This window comes from Marmota monax, unplaced genomic scaffold (assembly GCF_021218885.2).
Source record: "Marmota monax isolate L192 unplaced genomic scaffold, Marmota_monax_Labrador192_F-V1.1 WCK01_AAM20220418_F8-fsc00022, whole genome shotgun sequence".
NCBI classification, from domain to species: Eukaryota; Metazoa; Chordata; class Mammalia; order Rodentia; family Sciuridae; genus Marmota; species Marmota monax.
The window spans coordinates 17,777,375-17,801,092 of NW_026695215.1; the positions used below are offsets into that span (position 1 = coordinate 17,777,375).

General features: G+C 41.7%; 1 pseudogene; it reads right to left on the reverse strand.

Annotated features, from left to right (window-relative positions):
* Positions 1 to 9,511: 9,511 nt before the first annotated feature.
* On the reverse strand, positions 9,512 to 10,111 carry LOC124084213 (large ribosomal subunit protein uL13-like; annotated as a pseudogene).
* Between the last annotated feature and the right edge of the window lie 13,607 nt (positions 10,112 to 23,718).

A 23,718-nucleotide genomic window follows, 5' to 3' on the forward strand; every position in this document is an offset into this window, starting at 1 on the left:
TGTTATTTCTTTATTATTTTGGGGGCTTTGCAGGGGTTGGGTTGGTGAAGAGGGACTCAAGCAATCTGTGCCTCCATTGTGTCAAGTTAAGTCTTTTGGGATGCCATTACCAAGGTGGAAGTCAAAGTTTTATTGAGGAGTCACACCTGGGAAAGGCAAAGGTGTCGGAAGTGGGATTGGATAGGGAAAGGCTGCCGAGTGCAATGCAGAATGAAAAGAGAGGAAGTGGCAGAAAGGAACAAGGAGGGCCCCTGACTGCAATGCAGGTCTGACAAGGTCTCCACCAACACCGGGGGAAGCTCCAGAGCAAGAACCACTCACCTGGGGAGTCCCCAGTGGGCAGAACCCGCTGGGTCTCATACCTGCAACTGGGCTTGTCCATTGGCTGGGGCGGTTCAGGTGAGTGAGACCTCTGCCTGAATGCTGAGGTGAACCCTATTGGCCAGCTTCATTCTTCATAGTTGAACAGCAATTATTTTTCTTAAAGGAAACTCAGTTCCTTCGTGTCTGGCACAGTAAGTCCTATTTTTAATTTTCAGTTATGGAAAATTTCAAATATACGTATGTACAAGTAGAGGGAATGTCGTCCTGGGCCCACGTCCACATCACCAGGTGTCAGCTATTATCCACTCCACTTGTGGCCAGTCCTATTTCATCCATTACCAGCCCTCACCCCATCTGGGCTTCTTTTGACCTCTGGGTGATCCTGACATCTGGGCTAGACCTGGAAGCTCTTATAGGAGGAGCCAGGGAGGAGTGGTGAAGGAAAGGCATTGCAAGGGTAGGGGGAGTTTGGGGGTGTCATGATATGAAGGAAGCTGTTCAGTGAGGCCAGAGCATAGGTTATGTGGAGCCTCATGTGGGCATTGGGGAAACTCCTTGTGAGCCTCACTTCACCAAACAGCTGAAAATGGGGGATGGATGGTCCCGGGAGCTATGTGGGGAGGAAGAAAGGGCAGCAAGTAGGGAGTGATGGTGGGGTTCATCGCTGCCTGAGAATTCTGCCAACAAAATCACATTGTCCTATTCACTGGGTTTGGGCAAAAAGATGCTTGTCTCTTCCAAAACATCCAGATTCCACATGGCTCTGGGCACACTTCCATTGCCAGCCTCCTGCATCATGTGTGTTTCCAGGGCGACTCTGCTGTTTGACCTCAGGGTTATCTCTGAGGCTGTGGGAGGTCACACAGGCTGCTTGGAGGTACAACCTGGAAGTGAGCTGCCACTCCCAAGGCAGTCCATATTGTGTGGAATGGGTGCTGGTGAGCCATTGTTCCAGGTTCCCATGGGGCTGGGGGACATTTTGAACTTTATCTGATAGTTTCTCAGAGTTCCTGTGGGAGTAAGTCCTACTTCACCTAGCCATTGCTGCTTATTAGTGCACTTTTGATGGTGTCTCTCCCTTCTTTTTTATTTTTCTCATTCTGTCACTTCTGCATCCTGTGAACACCTCTGAGATACGTGAACCTGTACCCAAGTTTTTGTCTCTGGCTCTGCTTTTAAGGGGAACTCAGTGTGTGTGAGTGTGTGTGTATATGTGGTGGTGGTGGGGGGTGATTAGTACCAACCCAGATGACTATTCTTGAATGCTCATTATTATGTTAAATGTTTCCCAATGGGTTTTCTATCCACTTTGGAGAGTTGACTACATATTACTTTGCCATTTCTATGCTGTTCATCCTTTTTTGTTTTCAAATACATTTTAAAATTCGTTGGCAAGGGAATTAGCCTGGGTTATTTAGAGAAACAGACTCAACAAGATCTAGATCTAGATATGGATATAAATGTAGATATATGAAAGAAAATTTATTAGGGGATTGTCTCACACAATCATGGAGACTGAGAAGTCCGAGGATAGTCCATCTGAAAGCTGGACACGCAGGGAAGACAATAGTGTGTCTCAGTCCAAGCCTGAGGGCTTGAGAACCAGGGGAGCTGATCCTTTCTATTTCTTTAACTGTCAAAGTCCAAAGACCTGGGGGCCTGGGGATTCAATGGTGCATCTCCTAGAATCCAAGTCAGAAAACCTTCTCCATAGGCAGGAGAAGTTGGATGTGGGATGGGTGGGGGAAGAGAGAGAGAAAGCACACATTTCACATCGGGTTAGAATGGGTCTTCCTTACTCAGTTTACTGATTCAAATGCTATTTTTCTCTGGAAACAGTCTTTCAGTCATACCCCCAAAATAATGCTCTTCCAGGTTCCTGGGTATCCCTTAATCTCATCAAAGTGACCAGTAAAATTAATCATTACAGAAAGATTTGTAAGGACTGTAGAACATATGTAATACAGTATTTTAAAATGATACAATAAAATGGATGCAGAGAAATTAGAAACTACAGGTAAGCAAAAAGAACATAAATTCAAATAATCCCCCAATTCAGTCTCAACTATTATTATTTTCTTTAATTTTTAATTCTAATTTGTTATATATGCAGCAGAATGAATTACAATTCATATTACACGTATAGAGCACAATTTTTCATATATCTGGCTGTATACAAATTATCTTCATAGCATTCCTGTCTTCATATATGTACTTTGGGTAATGATGTCCATCTCATTCCAACTGCATTTCTAACTCCATGCCCCCTCCCTTCACCTCCGACTCCTTTGCCCTATTTGGAGTTCATCTATTCCTCCCATGCTCCCTCTCCCTACCCAACTATGAATCAGCCTCCTTATATCAGAGAAAACATTCGGCATTTGTTTTTTTGGGATTGGCTAACTTCATTTCTTCTCCAACTCCATCCATTTACTTGCAAATACCATGATTTTATTCTCTTTTATTGCCAAGTAATATTCAATTGTGTATATATGCCACATTTTTTTTATCCATTCATGTACTGAAGGGCATCTAGGTTGGTTTCACAGTTTAGCTATTGGGAATTGAGTTGCTATAAACATTGATGAGGCTGTGTCCCTGTAGTAAGCTTTTTTGAAGTCCTTTGGGTATAGACTGAGAAGAGGGATAGCTGGGTCAAATAGTGGTTCCATTTCCAGTTTTCCAAGGAATCTCCATACTGCTTTCTGTATTGGCTGCACCATTTGCAGTCCCACCAGCAATGTATGAGTGTGCCTTTTTCCCCACATCCTCGCCAACACTTATTGTGGTTTGTATTCTGAATAGCTGCCATTCTGACTGGAGTGAGATGATATCTTAGGGTAGTTTTGATTTGCATTTCTCTAATTGCTAGAGATGATGAGCATTTTTTCATATATTTGTTGATTGATTGTATATCATCAATTTGTTGATTGATTGTATATCATCTGTTCAGGTCCTTGGCCCATTTATTGATGGGGTTATTTGTTATTTTGGTGCTTAGCTTTTTGAGTTCTTTATATACCCTAGAGATTAGTGCTCTGATGTGTGAGGGGTAAAAATTTGCTCCCAAGATGTAAGCTCTCTACCTCACAGATTGTTTCTTTTCTTTTTTAAATATATTTTTAATATTTATTTTTTAGTTGTAGTTGGACACAGTGCCTTTATTTATTTTTATGTGGTGCTGAGGATCGAACCTAGGGTCTCGTATGTGCTAGGCGAGTGCTCTACTGCTGAGCCACAACCCCAGCCCTCACAGATTGTTTCTTTTGCTGAGAAGAAACTTTTTAGTTTGAGTCCATCCCATTAATTGGTTCTTATTTTTAATTCTTATGCTATACGAGTCTTATTAAGGAAGCTGGGGCCTAATACAACATGATGGAGATTAGGGGGTTTCCTGCCGCAGTCTGGCTGGGCACAAATCACGAGCCACTGAAGCAGGAACAAACTTTATTTCTGAACTTCACCAGCACACTCCACACACGCTCCCCGGGAACTCTCCCAAACGCCACGCAGCTCCTCTAGGAACCACCAACCGGAATTCCCTCCTCCGGCACTTCCCCAACCAATGTGAACTCTTCAGGAATCCCCGTGAGAGCTCAACCAGAACTCAACGGTAACTCCACGAGAACTCAAAAGTCATCATCTTAATGGCTCGCTGGCGTCATCTCTCAACCACCACTTCTGGCAAAAATGCCATGCGTCATCCCGACTCAGCTGTGGCCCTCAACAGTTTCCAATTCATTCTTCATGTTTGGAAAGTTTTCTGATATTATTTAATTGAATAGATTGTTCATTCCTTTGGTTTGGACCTCTGTATCTTCCTCTATCCCAATAACTCTTAAATTTGATCTTTTTATGCTATCCCATATTTCTTGAATGTTATGCTCATGGTTTATTAACATTTTCACTGTGTGATCTAAATTCTTTTCAAGATTATATATTTTATCTTCATTGTCTGAGGTCCTGTCTTTCAAGTGGTCTACCCTGTTGGTGATGCTTTCAATTGAACTTTTAATTTGGTTTATCGTTTCTTTCATTTCAAGCATTTCTGTTTGGGTATTTTTTAGAACATCTATCTCCCTATTAAAGTAATCTTTTGCTTCCTGTGTTTGTTTATGTAGCTCTTTGTTGAAATGATCTTTTGCTAACTGTATTTGCTCTCTTATATCATCCTTTAATTCACAGAACATTTTAATCATCCTGAACTCCTTCTGTGTTATTTCTTCTGCTGTGCTAGCCATGAATTCTAATAATGTGGTATCTTTATTTGTTTGGGGCACTTTCTTCCCTTGTCTTTTCATGTTGCTTATGTGTCTTCCCTTCTAGCACTGTGGGTCCGAGGCATTATCGTTTTTTACCTATAGGCTTATGGTACTCCTGTAGGGCTCCAATATCTTTCCTTTGTGGGGAAGGAAAATGTTAACAGATTCCAATATAAATAATATACCACCTATAAATAATCCATTGCTTTTAAGATGTTTATAGTTTGGTCACAACGTACAGGAATGTTGAATTCAATTACTATCTATAACATCATCAGTAGGTTTGTAAAAGGGTTTACAGTTTTTGATGGTGGAACTGGGAGTGAGATGTAGGATGATATTCTGAGGAGTCAGGATGTGAGGATACAGAGTTAGCATATCTTAGGAAGTGTAAAAGACAAATCTAATGAAAAGGGTTAGTAGCAGGAGAATAAATAGGAAGTAATTTTGGGTAGACAAGTATGTGGGAAGACAGTATAGTACATAAAACAAATACACAAATGTATTAAGAAAAATAAAGGATGTTAAAATAGTAAAAATTGGAGGAAAAAAGAAAAAAGGCATATACAACACAACTTTAATATACTATTCAGACATCCCAGTCCTCATAATCCTAATTCATGCAATGTACTTGGTTTCACATATGTTGGGGATGTGAGGGTGGGAGAATAGATGGGGAAAAGAAAAAGAGAAAAAAATCTCAAAAGAAGAAATCAGGATTGTTAATTGTTTATGTTGGAGATCAGTATCTTTCCTGGTTCCCTTCTCATCCAACAGATGGGGTTGTCTGTTGTTAGCTGATATCTCCGCCTTCAGGATGATGAAGGTAACCAGGGTGGGAAGGCTGGTCCTGGTGCAGGGCACCTGGAAGTGAAGTGTGGCACCTGCCAGTCCCTGAAGGGATTCAGCACCTAAAGTGTCTCTTTTTGGGTCTGCTTGTATGACTTGAGTGCCCGGTCCTATCTCCCTGTCCTGCCTGAAGATTTCCCAGTTCCTGGTCTCTCTGTTAGTCTTCAAACCTTTGTACCCTCTCCTTCTAGAGACCTCTGTCACTGGGCTATCATGGGCAGTGCCCTGGTCACACTGCGCATCCATCCCACTGAGTGCTGTTTTGAATTGCAGTTACTGTGCTGGGTTACCAGCTGCTGGGGAGAGGGGAAACATGATACTTGGCCAGTTAGAATTCCATTCTGGGAGCTGCCCCCATCAAAGATGGTGAGGAAGGTCAGAGTCAACTATTATTAACATTTAGATGTACATGCACTGATTAAAAAAGAAAAGAAGAATCATCCAGGGTTAAAGTATATTTATTCTTCTCTAGCTTGATTTTCTTCCTCAAAAAAAAAAAAAGATTAGAAATGTCCTTATATTAATACAGATAGATCAGCATAATTATGTTTAATAGTCACATGCTAATTTAAGGCAGATTACCAAAATTTCTAATTAATCAGTCATTTCCATCTGTTGTCATTTATAAATTATAAGGTGATTTAAAAAAATGTGGACATACGTCTTTGTGCACATGAATAAGGTTTTCTTAGAAATCAGGTCATTGGGCCAACACAACAAGAGCCAGCAGTCTAAGCCAGGCTCTGGTCCAGATTCCTCCTGAACATTAACTGATTGAATCTCACAGCAATCCTTTGAGGTGGGGCCACTTGACTTGCATTTTACTGTATAGGAATGGGGACCCACAGCTGTTAAGAAACTTGCTTTGAGGTCTGCCTCTCATGAGTGGTGCCACTGGGAATTGACTGGGAAACAGCCCTGGAGCTCTGGCCTGCAGCTCCCTTGTACTTTCTTACACACTACCGAATACTCTCCAGGAAACTTAAGCCAGTTTCATGTTCTCACTGCCTCAGGGAGATAATTTTTGCCTTCTCTTGCCACTATGTTTCACAATGTGATACATGAAAAGAATAAGTCTTGTTTTTTTAAAAAAATCTTTTTTTTAAAGATTCTAAAGTGGGGTTCTCTTTCATTCTTTTTCACATCGATCATTTCTGTTTTTTCTTTTATGAATTGCCCGATCATATTTCTAACCCCACCTTTTTTAGTTGATGTAGTTAACTTTTTTTTTTTTGAGAGAGAGAGAGAGAGAGGAGAGAGAGAGAATTTTTATATATATATAAATAAATAAATATATATATATATATATATATATATATTTAGTTTTTCGGTGGACACAACATCTTTGTTTGTATGTGGTGCTGAGGATCGAACCCGGGCCGCACACACGCTAGGCGAGTGCGCTACTGCTTGAGTCACATCCCCAGCCCCGATGTAGTTGACTTTTCTTTGTTGCTGTTTTCTTCATCTTTTTATTATGGAAAATATCAAGTATATATAAAAATAGAATTATATAATGACCTTGCTGTCCCTATTACTCAGCTTCAACAAATGTCAACAAATGTAGGGAGTCTTGTTTCCTGTATGTCTCTCACCAACTTCCTCCCAAATAATCATATCATTTATATCAATAAACATTTCTTTATTTATCTATGAAAGATTATCCCTTTACACAAACACTATACACCATGACCCTACAACAAAAAATCAATACAAATATCATCAAATATTCAGCATCCTTGATTTCTCTATTTTTCTATACATTTCATAATAAGTATTCCTTTCCCATTTTCCTCTTTCCCTTCCTACCTCTCCTTTCCTTCCTTTACGCTGAAAGGAAAGTTACCATGACACTTGGAGCGACCAAGAGATCTTTATTGCGGCAGTGTCTGATTAACAGGGAAGGAGGAGAAGAGAGAGAGAGAGAGGGAGAGAGAGGGAGAGGGAGAGAGAGAGGGGAAAGGGGAGGAGAGCAAAGCACAAGACAGAGAGGAAAGAGAGAGAGGGAGAGAGAGAGAGTGAAAGTGAGAGAAGAAAGAGAGCGAGAGTGGGGCACCTGGCAGGAGAGGGTTTTTATGGCCAAAATCGAATGAAGTCTTTGGGTCTGCAAGCTGCCTTGTTGGCATAAAGTCATTGGATCACACAGTAGTTGCTAAGGGCGTCATCTTCTGCCTTCAGGCAGATGGGGTAGGGGTCAGATGTGGGTTTCTGTTGCACCAGACAGGTGGGGGTCTAGTGTTCAAACTTGAGTTGGGTTGAGTGTTCTACTTTGAGTGGGGTTGATGATAAGGAATCAGACAGGTGAGGATGAGGGTTGAGCGTTCAGCCCACTCTGCAGCTAACATTTGTTCAGCCTGCTCTGCAACTAACATACACTTTGTGTTATATTTTTTGTTGCTGAAGAAGTCAGATTGTTTGTCTTTTAGAATTCCCCTTCATCTGAATTTTGCTGATTGATTACTGTGGTGGGGTTTAGTGTATTCCTCTTTCCCCTGAACTATCTGTAAATTTGTTGTTATATCTAAATATTTCATCAGATTCAGCTTTTTTCAAGACTCTTCACAGGTGGTTGGTGTACCCTTTCATGAGGAGACATAGAAGAGTTCACTTATCTGTTGATGATAACATTGATGATTGACATTGATGATAATTGTTTAAATCCATCTGTAGATTATGTATCTCTAAACTTGTGGTTTTCTAATTCTTTTGACATTTGCTTTCTGAGAAGCTACAGTTCATATAGGACAGGCAGTTCAGGGCTTGATTCTTTTTCCTTTTGAATAATGAATTGGTTTCCTAGACTCCTGTATAGGTACTGCATGACCTCATATATTTAAATATATTTGACTTGTTTAAGTCCACTATTGCTGTTACCTTTGCTGATGATGAAATTATCCTGTCTTTGGCCAGTGGGAGTTGGATCCAGGAATCAACTTGGGGAACCACCTCTCAAGTTGGTTCCCAGATCTTTCTGACCTTAGAAATGTATGAGAGGATCTTCCAGGTTCCTCTCATACACTTGCCCAGATGTAAAATTAGTGATTTATATAAGGGATCCTGGTTTCTTTTAGAAGAAAATTATAGACACAACCCAGGTGCTAAGGGTGCCCATTGCTACTGGACATACCATTGTTTCTAAGTCTTTCTAGTGCAGAGAGATAAGAAATACCATGAACGAAAAATACATTATGAATTCATACAGTATGCATTTGCAGTGTCTGTTTAATTTCATTACTATAAGATTTTTGCTTTATCTCATTGATTTAACATTTGTATCTCTTTTCTTCCACACCAAAAGTTCTGGCTCTAAACATTACAGACACAGGCAGAATAGCAAAATCACAACATTATTGCCAACAATATGAATACTGAAAACAACTTAAAATTTATTAACAATCTTTGAAGTTCTTCTCGTCCTTAGAACTTATCCCACTAAGGATGCCCAGTTAAATTGCTGCATTTTAATGTCAATTGGTATAGTCCCTCTCTGTAGTGTTTCTGCTGAATGTCTTATTTAATTCTTGACTTTTAGAGATTGCATTGTTATTAGTTTGTCTTATTGCTTTTAAGAGTTCTTTCTTTTTTCTTCAAAAATAATTTGTTTTTGATCACAAAACAGAGGGAAGGAGCAAGGGCAATAGTACACTCCCTTGATCACATCTTCCAGTTTTTGCACCTCTAAAACTTGTCCCATTCAGCAGGTGCTCTCCCATTTTGTTAGCTACAGAGTAAAGGATGGACACTCCTGCAGTCAGGGCAGCCTCCCCCACCCCTTAGTGTTCCAGGTCATTTTTTTTTTTTTTTGAATACTGCAAGTAACTGGTGGTTCTATCAATTTTCTAAAACTCATGAATGAGCAGGACGTCAGAAATGTACGTCCTGCTCTTGCTCCTGTTTCAGAAAGACCTTCTGAAACAGGAGCAAGAGACCAAGGCTAGGCCCTTCTCTTCCTCAGCTTTCCAGGTCCCAGGCTGAGGCACGTGGAGAGCTGTCCTATGTCCCCCATATCTCAGGGTGGAAATGGAGGAAGAGCAGGCCAGGCCAAACATGAGGCTTAACAACAGTCTTTATTGGGCTCAGACCAGGAGTCCATGGGTCCTGAGAACCTCTTTGAACTTGTTAATTTTATTCTCCATGTTTTTTTTCCCCCGAAGCCACATAAGCTGTTTTTTTCGTAATGGATCTTGGCTTTCTCCTTCCTCTTCTTCTCCAGGGAGGTTGTCAACCTCAGGAGACAGGCCTACACTTTCCTGTAGGCTTCAGACGCACAACCTTGAGGCAGCCGGAACCACCATCAGCTCCTTCTGCTCATAGGCACAGGCCTTTGGAATCCCATCAAACACCTCGAGGACGCCCACAGCAGCCTGGAGTGGCTCAGTCTGTCTCGTGAGGCAGCGGGCCCCGCCCAGTCTGCCGGAAGTGAGGGGGGAGGCCGGAAGTGAGACTGGGGGCCCCCGGAAGTGGCTTGGGTCCTGGAATGGGTTGGTTTCCGTTTGTTTGAGGAGGAAGGGCAGGTACTTCAACTTGTTTCTGTAGAAATTTCCAGAAATGTTGATTCCCTCGTGGCACACTACCACCACCTGGCGGTTCAGCAGTACCTGTTTAACCACAATGGCCACCAGGCGGCCCAGGAGAAGGCCTCGGTCATCCAGCACCAGAACCTGCCCCTCTGCCATCTTTGGCAGCCTCAAGAGTTCTTTGTGTATTGAAAATATTGATCCTTTGCCATGTATGTTACGTTTCTCCTTTTTTGTTTGGTTAATTGTTAATTTTGTTCACGGGGTTCTTTGCTGTAGAGGGGTCCAATTAACCAGTTTTACTTTATAATTTCTGCTTTTGATGTCATTCATTTTTCCCCCTCTTTGCTGTTTTTTTTTTTTTTTTAATTTTTATTGAGATATTCAGTGGAGCAGATAAAGGAGAATGAAAGGAAGCCCGGGACAGAAAAAAGCAAAAGACATTGGCAAGAATCTGTCATATTGATTTCTGCTTCTGGTACCTCTATTTCAAGATTTATATACATTCTTCTATATTCTATTTTCCTAGTTAAAAAGTTTTTAAAAATTGAATGTTTAACATATCTGGATTTTTTTGGGGGGGTGGATGTTAACTATGAATTAGGGATCTATTTTATTTTTACAGTTAGCAGCATCTCAACTGCATGTAACAATTTATCCTCTGTTTACTTTAAAAATATATCTACCTTCTCAAATATAAGTTATATGTGATTAGTATGTTTCCATATTTTCTATTTATTCCATTAATTTGACTATTTTGACCCAAGTATTGCGTTTTTTTTTAGGTTTCTCATTTTTTATTGTAACAAAATATACGAACATAAAATTTACTGTTTTCATCATTTTAAAGTCTACAGTTCTAGATGTTCTCATCACTATTAAATAATCAACACCATCCTTATAGAGGCATTTTTTTTTTTTTTAAAAAAACTATCCCAAATGGAGAACTGTGTACCTGTTAAACAAGAATAGCCCATTCCCCACTGTCCTCAGGCTTTGGTAACCAGGCTTCTACTTTTTATTGCTGTGAATTTAAGTATTCTGGGTACTTCTAAATTACTTTGTGTGACCAGTTTAAGATTTAACATAACATTCTCAAGGTTCATGCTTGTTGTAGTATGTGTCAGAATTCCCTTCCTTGTTAAGGCTGAGTAATATTCCTTTGTATGAGTATGTCACATTTTCTTCATCCATTTATCTGTCATGTATGCTTGGGTTGCTTTCAAGTCGTGGCTATTGTGAATAGGCTGCTGTAAACATAGGTATGTGAATATCTCTTTGATATTCTATTTTTAATTATTTGAGTTATATAACCAGAATTGGAATTGATGGATCATATGGCAATTCTATTTTTTGTTTTCTAAGGAAACCATATTGTTTTCCATAGTGGCTGTACAGTTTTGCATTCTCACCAACAGTGCACAACGGTTCCTACTTCTACATCCCGGCAGACATATACCTGATAAATTAACACTACATGTTTTAGTCAGCTTTGCATCACTCTGACTAAAATACCTGACAAGAACAACTTAGAGGAAAAGTTTATTTTGGCTCATGGTTTCAGAGGTTCAGTTCATGGTCAGCTGACTCCATAGCTCTGAGGCAGAGAGAGCATCATGGTGGGAAGGTGTGGTAGAAGAAAGCAGCTGAGGATGAGGTAAAGGGGAAGGAGGGAGAGAGAGAGAGAGAGAGCGCACGCAAGAGAGAGCGTGAGCACGCGAGAGCAAGCATGTGCAAGGGCGATTGATAGCTCTACTCAACAGGTACAAAATATGAGCCCCAAAGGCACACCTCCAATGATTTACTTTCTCCAGTCACACTACAGTTACCACCCAGCTAATCCATCAGTAGATTAATCCATTGATTAAGTTGTAGCTCTCATAATCTAATCATTCTGCCTCTGAACCTTCTTGCATTGTCTCACACATGAGCTTTTGGGGGACACCTCAGATATAAACCATAACATTGGGATTTGTTCAGCCTTCAGATTCAGCAGCCCTTTCTTTGCATCAGTTGAGCACAATAACCATGTAAAGGAAGTGTTTTGGCCCTCTGATGAGAGGTGATAGTTTAGCTCAAAAGCTTTTACAGCTTCAGTTTTATTTTGTGCAGGACCAGCCGACAGGTGCCTTCCACGTGGTGGCACTGTGGGCCACAAAGCTACATGAGTGCTTTTTAATGACATGTGGACTTCACAGCAAGAGATACTGGGTTTTACCAGCCTACATCACCACCTTCGATTGGGCAGGATGGGAAGGATGTGGCAAACTGTCTTATTCAGCCAGGCAACTCTTCTGCAATTAACAAAACAAAACAAAACTCCCAAACCTTTAAAGATAGGGAACAGAACAGACAGTGTAGTTTTCCTGTTCACCTTGTGTTGCCAGGGCTTAGCTGAGGTCATTGCACAGATAAAGCAACCAACATATGTCAGGGCTGCAGGATAGCACTTGCCCAGTGTACATGAGGCTCTAGGTTCAATCCCCAGCACCACAGAATAGACTCACAAAAACCAAAAACAAGCCCTGATGGGTTTTTCAACCCATACCTGCATTCAAGGAGCCTCACTGTTGGGGCTTTTCTCTGGCCTGGAACTATCAAACATACATGGAATTCTACACTGAAAAATCCTTCTGATGCTATTGTTTCCTTAGTTGTGTACCATTCCATTTTATTTATAGCTCTGTCTAATTAAATTTTTCTCTACCTGCTGTGTCCCTTTGTTCATTCCAACAATTTCTTAGACTATATTCAGTCCTAACTGAAATTTTAATTTTGGCTGCTATGTTCTTAAGCTGTCTTTGAACTAACCACCTACTCCTCAGCTTCCAAGTACATGCACATGTCACTATCTCCATTATCTCTGCTGCTTTTCCTATTGCCAATGCCACTTCTATCGTCAACAGCATTATCATCTCCACCTCTATCATTATCACCTCTACCACACCATTACCACTTCTACAACCAGCACCACTACTGCCTCCACCTCCACCTCTACCACCTTCATTACCACCACTACCACCACCAGCCTTGCTACCTTCATCACCACCTCCTATGAGACCCCACCCTTTAAAGGTCCATCACCTTGACACTGCCACATTGAGGACCAGTCCTCTAACACATAGACCCTTGGGGGACAAATCTAGTCCAAATCATAGTAACGAGCATTACCACAACCTCCACAAACACCACTGCTGTATATTTATCCAAATAATCTGAGGATTGCCACCACATGGGAAAGCAGTTCCCACTGTTGAGTGAGAGGAAAAGACCTGAGGAAGTTCATCAGTTTTATGATCACGTCTTAAGAACTTGGGAAAGTCAGGGAAACTTTTGTTTTCACCTCTATGAGGTGGGGAGGTTGGCAAAGAGGGTCCCCCTAGACTTACAGTACTCTATAACTCCATGAATGCTGCAGGCTTTAGAAATTCACTTTTACTTTTAAAAAGGTTAGTCAATTTACTAATTATAACCTGAAAGTCCTTTTGATATTTAAAAAAAGTCTCTTGCTTTTTCTTTGTTCTTTGAAAGTTTAGAGCTGCCTCATTTCATAATGCCTGAAGCCTGTATTTATAATCAGCATCTATTTCATGGTTCTGAGCCGTTTTCACATAATTGTCTTTTTTTTTCCTTTTTGCTTTAGAATTAGTTCTTTTGTGGTTAATGTATAGCAGAAACAAATGATTTTTGAAAAAGCCCTTTAGGAATTATGGAGTTCACAGCTGTATCATTAGGATCCACGTGGTTCTATGACAGAACTGGGTCTCAGAAGGGGAAGCAATCCCATTCTGGGGAGACAGAAAGAAGCGACTGAGGTCAGTGGCAGGGGCTGTGTGGCAGATCCATAGTGATGTAGATGATGGCTTGAAGGTGGCCTGATGGGAGCCAGAAAACGGTAGTCTGGATCCTAGAGAGGAGGTGGATGAAGTATATCTAGTGAGGCCATCAGGGGCAGCAGGTCTCAGAGCACAGAACAGATGAAAGCAGAGGCCACAGGTGGTAGTCATGTTTATATCTGAGACACTCTGGGAGAAAACAGGCCTTACCCATGACTCACAGCTCAGTAGATATAGGGACACTTGGCTTTCACATGTAATGCAGGTTATATCACTGCTCAGAGAATATAGGTGAGACCACTCTCTAAGGACTGCTGGTCCTCTGTGGCATGGAGCCTGGAAGGGGTTGGGAGATTGCCCTGGGTGCTAGCAGTGGAGGACCATGGGGTAATGGAGAACTGGTACCATTGGATGTTGTAGGCCTGAGGCAGCATGGTGAACAGGATGTGGAGGAGTGAGATTTGACACATGGGCCCACACACATGGTTTTGGGCCTTTGGTAGCCAGGTCCCTGAATTTATTCTGTGAAAAATGTGTGTCGCCCTAAATTAGCATTTTAGCACCATTTTAGGGACCACACCCTGGGATCAACAACCCAGGATGCCATCCTGCTAAGCCTTTCTCCTTTCCATGTTTCTCAAGTCATTAGGGAGTGGTGCTGCCATAGGGTTCCCCCAGAAGCCCTCTAGAAACTGAAACAGACTGAATTTGTACCCTTCCCCTCCACGAATTAGGAACATATTCTTTCTGTTGAAAAAGGAAGCTGATTGGGTGCAGGGGGCGGGGATCACATACAGTCACTTGTCAGAGCAACCTAGTTGCTTCTCCCCAGTTTGATCAAATTGCATAAAGTTCACTATTCAATTTTCCATCTTATTTGGGTGGCCAAATTCAGCTAGCTGGCATCCAGGGAGGCTCCCTGGGATAGGCTGCTGGTAAGAAAACCAAGGTACATCTTCCTGGGGTATTGATTTTTATTTTAGCCACTGTGAGGACAAAAGTTTTAACTGGTAAAATACCTTTAAAGATTGCCAAAAAACCCCCAAAACACAACATAGAGCTATATTGTGGAGCAGAAGGTGACATGTACAGGGAATTCATAATTAGCATTGTCCACTGAGGTCTGCGACCTGTAGGCCTCTTGAGAACACGGGCTGAGTTATCTATGTCATTATTAGTGTGGAGCTATATTCATGCACTGTAACTTTGATAAGGAACAGATACAAGCAGTGGGAACCTGAGGTTAAGGGAATAACTCTATAAACTGGGCCCATTGTGCTGAACCCCCACAGACTTTCTCTTTTAAAAAGCAGTGTACCTGTAGCCCTGCCTGGCTTAAGTCAACAGGGTATATTACATTCCTTAGTAAACTACCTGTTATCTGCAGAAGAAATTCGGGCTCAAATGCTTGTAAAAAAAGAACATGAGTTACGCTGAGGGAGAAGATTCTTGTGACCTTTACACAGACCATATTCCAGAACTTGGGTAGAAAGGATAATTTCTCCTACCACAAAATCTATTCTAATTGGAACCAGTCAAAATAGCTAAAATGACCTAGAGTTGTCATGTGCAGTGGGGACTTGAGAATCTGATGTCATCCTGTTGTCAATCAAAAGTCAAGAGGTAGAATTGGATGGGACTCTATGGAAATTTCCCTGAGACCCACAATAAAACTGGAGGGGTGGGCTGTCCCTCTCTTCCCTGAGAGAGCTCACTTTTTCCTTTGAGAGCATCCCTATTCTTCTTTTCTATCCCTTCTGATAAACGCATTCCTATTACTCTGAGTGACATGTCTGATATCTTTCTGGCACGATTTCAAGTATCTAGGTTTAAAGAGGGGGTCTCCATGTTGCCTCAGTTTTGCAGCATGTAACAACTTCAGCACTTAAAATTGTTGAAGTTAGTGGTTGTCAACCATTTCCACTATTCTCATTTTTTTTTAAGAGAGAGAGAGAAGAGAGAGAGAGAGAGAGAATTTTTAATATTTATTTTTCAGTTTTCGGTGGACACAACATCTTTATTTTATTTTTATGTGGTGCTGAGGATCGAACCCAGCGATCCCACGCATGCCAGGCGAGCATGTTACCACTTAAGCCACATCCCCAGCCCTCCACTATTCTCATTTTTAAGGGGTCTTTTCATGAAAAAGTTCCAGAACTGCTGCCAGCCTAGGATGCCCCCCAAAGTCTTTTATTTGTGGGTGGGTTGGGCATCATGGGGCTGTGTCTGCACTTCCTATGGAGTCCTTCTTTCTTAGGCAACTGTCCTTCTTTCCATTTGGGAGGTGGACTGTTGCTCAGTGTGAGAACCTGAATATTCATGTGTGCTGTGTAGATTATCACTAGAAGAAGGATGGAGTCTTCCTGCCATAGAAATTACTGAATCACAAAGGACTAAACAGCTTAGAAACTGTGAAGACTCCTGAGAGAATAGAAAGGGTTGGCCTCACTTTTAATCAGGTTTCAATGCAGAGACAGGTGTCCTGTCAATTCCCTTATTCAGAGACACATTTGTTGTGGCATTAACAAACAAAGTCAGCATTCTCCAGAGGCCAACAAAAGCCTGATCCAATGTGAGTTTGTGCCTTTCTATAAAGATTTGCGGTGGGATTCCAGGCACTTTAGATAATGGCCTTCCACTGGCTGCAGATACCATGGCTATTCCAGGGGGCCAGATCCAGTGGTTATGTTGTTTATCACTTTTTATGCAAATTCACTAACATTCTCAAACAAAGGCAAGTCCTCTTGTCATTCCTGGCCAGTAGCACAGCTGAATAAGGGCTTGGGAAGAGGAAAGCACATCTCTGAACTTGCCTCTGATTTGAAATTTTCTTGCTGACTTTCCTGAGATTTTAGAGACAACCACATAATTTCTCAAAGCCATCTAGAAAAATCTTGTTAACTTAGATCCTAGATTTTACACCCAAGATTTGATGTGTAGGAAAATGGCTGCTGTTTCTTTTGAGAAATGGTAATTTATATAGCTCTGAATAGCAACATTCATTCTTCATAGACTACTTAGTATCTGGGAGGAAATTTATACACATCATCTTCAATCCTTAGGAAAATCTTGGGCCTAGATATTAGCCCATGTTGATTGGGCCACTGAGGCTAAGGGAAGTTGGTAACTGGCTCATTTTCCTGTTGCTTCCTAGGAAGCACCTAGACCCCAAATTTCCCAGGACTTCTTACCCCCACTTTCCTGCAAAACATACTTTTTATTTGGTTCTATTATGGTGAATTAAAACATCATGGGCTTTGAGCAGACAAGCATGATTCAACTCTCATTTCCATTAATCACTAGATGAATGACTGGGCAAGTCATGTAACCTCCCCAACCTCAGTTTCCTCAGCTGTTATCATAATAATGATGCTCTGAGAGGTGTTATGGGAATGGAATGAGCTGAACACTTCAAAGTCCCCAGCGAGGTACTGGCATACTGTATAGCAGTCAGAATCTCAATAAATGATACTTCCCCTTTCTTCCTCATTCTTCTTTGTACTTGCTGTGGCATCTGGCACAGAGTAGGCACTCAAGAAATATCTGTGAAATAAATTCAAAGGATTCTCCATGGCCTTGTTTCAGAAGGACAGCCAGAAGTTGGACCCTCTTCAAAACCTCCCTGGAAGAACAAAAGTTTTGAAGCATGTCAAAGCTACTCATGGTTACGATCTTTAGGATGAAGCAGAGAGACAAGAATAATGCTAAAAATTAACAATAGCACTAAAATTCTGAAGTAAGATTCACTAGGTGGAGTGCTGTTGCTCTTCAAGAAGCAGCAGTAGTTGAGGATTGTCAAGTATCCTGAAGCAAAGAGACAACAAATGTGACAAGAACAGCTCCTACGTTTGGTGGATTGTTCAACAATGACTGGATTGGTTAGAGATAGTGCACTTTTGTAAGTGTATCTTTACTTAAGAATAGAGAAAAAAGGTTTTTGAATGTGTAACATGGGTGTTGGAGAGAATGTGTCCTCTGTGTTTCAGGAATGGTTGATCAAGGTCTCTCTAGGAAGAGATTCAGGATGTGCATGTGGCATGTATACTTCTGGTCCCTAGCCACTTCTATGTCAGATATGGCTAACTAATTGTGTCATTCTTTTATGCCTGAGTCCTTGGCATTTATGATTTGACTGCTCGTTGTCCATTGCTTCAAAAAAAAAAAAAAAAAAAGGACATTTTTGTGTCTTTACTGACACTCCTGAAATGGCCAGGTCACAGCACCGGCACCTTTTAATATGCAATGGAGATTTCAGTGAAGCAATTATTAATATTTTTTTCACTTCTTTTTGCAGTGGACTTTCCCTTGAACTCATACATGAGTCTGTGTACACTAGAGGACAGTTACAACAATGGCCATCCCATCACATCCAGAATTGCCCCTGCTTATCCTTGAAGTAAGTGTGTTCTTTTTCACTTTTCTTCCTTCAAAATGGGGCTTTTCAAGACATTCTTCCTCCCTTAAGCTTTCCAAGTCCACGAAACACATTTGACACAGCCGATGTTTCTGTGGGAGCCATACCCTCCTGCCCATGATATGCAATGAAGCCCTGGCCTGGGTGTCCATGCTTGGTTAGGGTTCATTGGCTATAAGTAGTCATGAATCCTAATTGAAATGGACTTAAGCAATAAAGAAGTACTCATACAGGGCAGAGAAGAATATAGAGATACCCTGTAGCAGGCTACAGGGTTTCACAGGGGTATCTTTATATTCTTGCCCGCTCCCTCCTTCTGTAAACCATATACTCTTCACTAGCTGCTCTGGGGTAAAACTGCACAACAGAGACCACAATAAACCCCTTAGTGATCTGGCCTAAGATCACCTAAGATCTGCTGCTTCTGAAAGCCTCCTGCTTTCACATATGGAGGAAAATATGCCTAAAGGGAGGGAAAAGTTGAACTTCAATGATGACTAATTAATACTTTGCAATCCTTTTGTAAAACAGTTTCTAGGTGATTAAAAGCAAACAGTAGAGTTAGTTTCATTCCCTTTAAAGTATTATCTCTCTCCTTTCATATTTACACAAAATGTTCCCATTACCACCCTACTGTGGAAAAGTTTAACAAAGGTTTTCGATCAGCTCAGTGTACTAGGCATAATGTTACATTCTTAATTTTTTGTTATTATTCTTCTGGAAGTCCAGTACTCTTATTCCTTAGTACATTCTGAGAAATAAGGATAATGGAATTAATTTTATTCTTACCGACATTCAGTGCTTCCATAAACATGAAACAAAGAGACACACATTAGCACACAAAATATTCATGAAATGGGAGATCAAAACATAAAAGCGAATGTCTAATAAATTGATAGGTTGATTGTCGCAACCCCTTGCCCGCAAGGAAGACGCAACTCAGGAATCTTCTTTCAGCAGTTTATTCAGGCCCTTGATATTTCTTCTTCTCCCTCTCGGATGCCCCTCCCAGCCTTAATAAAGCATCCCAAGCCCCAATGCAAAGCTGCCGCGTGGAGCTTTCTCACAGGGTGGTGAAAAATCATGTGCCAACTTTCCCAGATAAGGAGTTGTTTGTCACAGACCACAGCGGAGCCAGCGTCATCTTGTAATGGCGACCATAGTCTGCAGAAACGGCAGAAGCGGCTCACCACAGTTCCCCCTTTTCTGTTTTCTTAAAACAATACAGGCGAGAGTAGAGGTCCTATCCCACTGTGCAGAAGTGGCTGCATAGTATGACTCAGTCCTAAGGAGGCGCCTTCCCCAGATCTGAAGCCATATCAGCCGACGCCTTTTTTCGTGGGGCGGGGCGTGGACGCGTCTAACCCGCATGCAATAGGACATGCTCTCCTTGAGGTCCACATCAAGGATCACTCAAGTGCAGTGCCTTGCCTCGCATCCTGTATCGTGATGATGGTGGACGAAGGGGGATAGCTGAGGCTGAACTGTGGCTGTTTATAATGACAAACAAGTTGACAGCACCCTGAAAGAAAGGCACGAACTTCAAGGCGATAGAAAAGTACTAGTGTGGAAACCCATCTGCGTGCAATGGCAGTAATACCGGCAGAGTGCAAGGGCTTTCCAACACTAAGAGAATAACAAGGAAAGTCATGTCGATCCCAGTGCAATGTTATAATAACTTGGGGTGTAACGACCATGACAAAGGTTTACTGCTTAAGATGCGCAAGCCAGACTTGAGGCGAGTTGCCATTTTCTAAAGCTGCAAGAGCTTGTATGATCATAGCCTTTTCTTGTGCATGGCGAGTTTTAAGGCGACAGAGAAGCCACAAACAAAGCACAACACTGAAGCAACACATTGCCCCAAAAATGCCTACTCCCACCCACTCTTTGAAGAAGGAAAAAGCAGAAGATATCCAATCGGTGAATTGACCCAAAGTCACAGGATCGACACGAGTACTGTTCAAGACAGCTATCTGGGTTAGTTGAGACTGGATCATGTCTTCCGCTGCCATGGACCAGGTTCCGGATAGATACTCTCCGATGATGCGGGAGGCATTTCTGGAATCATAAAATCTGACAGAGGTTATACATAAATGTGCACGTTGATCAACACAACCCAAATGTACTAGGTCAGACAATTCCTCAACTTGAGCTTGAAGCAGATCTATCCTTTGATTAGCAGCCAGAATCCCAGATAAAATGTGTTGATTAATTCTACTTTGAGATTCAAGTATGGTGGATGTTTGTTGAATAACCTCATTAATAGTGGCAGCAGTTTGTACCTGGCTGGCCATGGCTACTCCAGCTGTAACTGCTGCAGCAGCAGACACCGCCACAGCTGTCACTATAGCTGCCGTAATTCCAAAATCTCTACGGGCTCTAATCAGTTCAACAATAGGAAATGACTCTGGATCTGCAGTAACCGGGATCGGGACAAAGGTTGGAAATTTCATAACCATTGCCATAGTCCAGGAGCCATTCCAACACTCAGACAAATAACAGGTAATATTAGAACAATTAAGCATCCCCTGTAATGTAACATTAGCCAAAAGAAACAGGAACGGAGATTGGAGACGGACTGCTGCGGAGGGTAATGTAGCATTAGATAATTGTGAATTATTTGCAGAAATTTTAAGCCTCCTACCTCGCTCCGAGTCTTGGGTACTGCCAGAAACATTAAACAGCCAACTTTGGACTCCTAATATTTCCCTGGGGAAACACAAGCGCGGACTAGACTAGCCCAATCTGAGGGAGTCATGCAAAATCTAGTAAGTCCCTCCACCTGAGTGAGAGTGAAAGCGGCATCTATGCCATAAGTGCGGACAGATTCTGCCAAGGTTTTAATTATCTTAAAGTCTAAAGGCTCATGATATCTTCCCCTGTTATTGTCCTGAAATACAGGGTATGCAAGTCCCATATCTGTATTAACTGTCCTCCAAACTTGTGCATGAAAAGATCTCCCGGAACCTTGGCTCCCCCCCACATACGGAGGTGGGGCAATCGGCATCATATCTTCTTCTAGATATTCTACCTCCTCCTCCTCAGAGTTTTGTTGACCGATGTTAACTCCCTTCCCCTTCTTACAGTAGGCCTGCATGCCCTGTGTCTCCTTTTTCTTCTTTTTCATTTTTATCTTATGTAGTTGTTGTAACAATATATCAAGGTCCTCAGAACTCTCTGAGTCGCTTGTGTTCTCAGGCGTTTTTAATTCGGTCAAGTCTGGGTAGAGCCTTCTCCTATTTTTATCTTCAGGCTCTTTTGCCTTCTCACTACTGTTACTTTTAATACTCTCTGCCACTCCACTACATGATCCTTCAGATTTTTCCTCATGCAGTTGCTCAAGAATAGCTTGACCCTCACTCACAGCTTCCTGGCATTTACCATCTGTAAGGCAACCACGGACCATTTTCCAAAGGAGTATCACCCCACCCTCTAATATGCCCTGCTCAGAAGCAAAGTCAAGATCTTTGCCTAATTTATCCCAACTAGGCACAGTAAGGCTGCCCGAAAATGCAAACCACGGTGCAGCGATATCTATCTTCTGTAAAAATCTCTGTAAAGTACTATGTTTCACTTCCAGTCCCTTGGAACGTAACAGGCCATCTAGGGCCAGGAGAAGCGGACTTGAAGATGCGGCACCCATGACACAACAACAAAGGAAGCACAAAAAAAAGAAAGCGAAAGTAGGAGCGAAAGTACACAGTGCAGCTGCAATAAAATGTAAGGCTCTCTCTTTCATTACAGAGAAGCTGTCCCGCTTTGGTCGCGGATCCCACTTACTAGGGACTAACCCCGCTTTGATCGCGGATCCCACTTTCCTGGGACTAACCCCGCTTTGGTCGCGGATCCCACTTACCTGGGACTAACCGGTGCACCACCCCTGACTGTTGAAAGTTCTGGTTCCCGGGTTTCGGCACCACTTGTCGCAACCCCTTGCCCGCAAGGAAGACGCAACTCAGGAATCTTCTTTCAGCAGTTTATTCAGGCCCTTGATATTTCTTCTTCTCCCTCTCGGATGCCCCTCCCAGCCTTAATAAAGCATCCCAAGCCCCAATGCAAAGCTGCCGCGTGGAGCTTTCTCACAGGGTGGTGAAAAATCATGTGCCAACTTTCCCAGATAAGGAGTTGTTTGTCACAGACCACAGCGGAGCCAGCGTCATCTTGTAATGGCGACCATAGTCTGCAGAAACGGCAGAAGCGGCGCACCACAGTTGATGAGGAATATGAATTGCAATAATTTAAAAAGAATGAGGTGGTATTACCTCCTACTATGAGATAATGACCAGGGAATGACCATTGACTACTTCTTTGTTCTTGGTACTAGTTTCACTTAATATCTGGAGAGTTACTAAAAGATGCCTTTGAGATATGGGGTTGTGAGGAAATTTTCATCTAGAAGTTTCCAATTCTACATAAAATATGTGCAAAGTAATATTTTCAAAAATATTATTTAAGATTCTACAGATTTATTGTATTGGGTTTAGAGGCTGCCAAGATTTACCTATGGCTTAGTTCTTACTTAGTTATACCATGCTTCCTCTTTGTACATAAGCAGATATAATCACCCCTTAGTATCCTCAAGGGAGATGGCTCTGGGAATACCTGTAGCTACCAAACTGCTTGGATGCTCAAGTCTCATGTAAAATGGTGTACAACTTGCATGCAACTGATATACATCCTTCTGTATACTTACCTCTAGATTAATTATAATACTTAATACAATGTAAATGCTTTGTAAATCATTGTTATACTTTATTATTAGGGAATGATGATAAGAAAAAAATCTGTACATTTTAAATACATGTTATTTTTTTTCTTGAGTATTTTTGATTAGTAGTTGGTTAAACCCCTGCATGTGGAGCCTGTGGATAGGGAGGGATGACCATATACATTTCTATACATGAGGCAGTGTGGGAATGCTGACAGGCTCAGAACTTGTGTGATGGGGGAAGTGAGGTCCAGCACCTGATAGCCTCCAATTCTCAGGCTAGCATTCTACGTGATGATAGCTAGGGTACTGTTAAAACAAGGTCTGTTTCTGATGCTCTTTATTTCTTCCTGATTTATTATTTCCCTTTAGTTTGAAGGGAAATAGATTTTTTTTTTATTTCCTTAGAATTTTTTTTTTTTTTTTGTAAAACAGTTTCTAGGTGAAACTGTCTGTTTCTGATGCTCTTTATTTCTTCCTGAATTATTATTTCCCTTTAGTTTGAAGAACTTCCTTTAGCAATTTTTTTTGGGGGGCACATAGTAGGGCAGATTTGCTGACAGTGATTTCCCCTGCTTTCTTTTTATGGGAAGGCTATATTTGACCTTTAGTTTTGTAGGTGTTTGTGCTGGTTGGAATAGTGATGCCCATGGGGAAAGGGCTGAGACTCGGGGTGGGTGCTCCAGGTCCCGGCCCTTGTCTGGAGAGAGGAGATAAAGCCTGCTGATTGCATAAGGCAATCAGGTGGACATACTGCGCCACAGCCCTCGTGAGCAACCAGCCTTCCTCTTGCCCTTTCCTTCTCCCT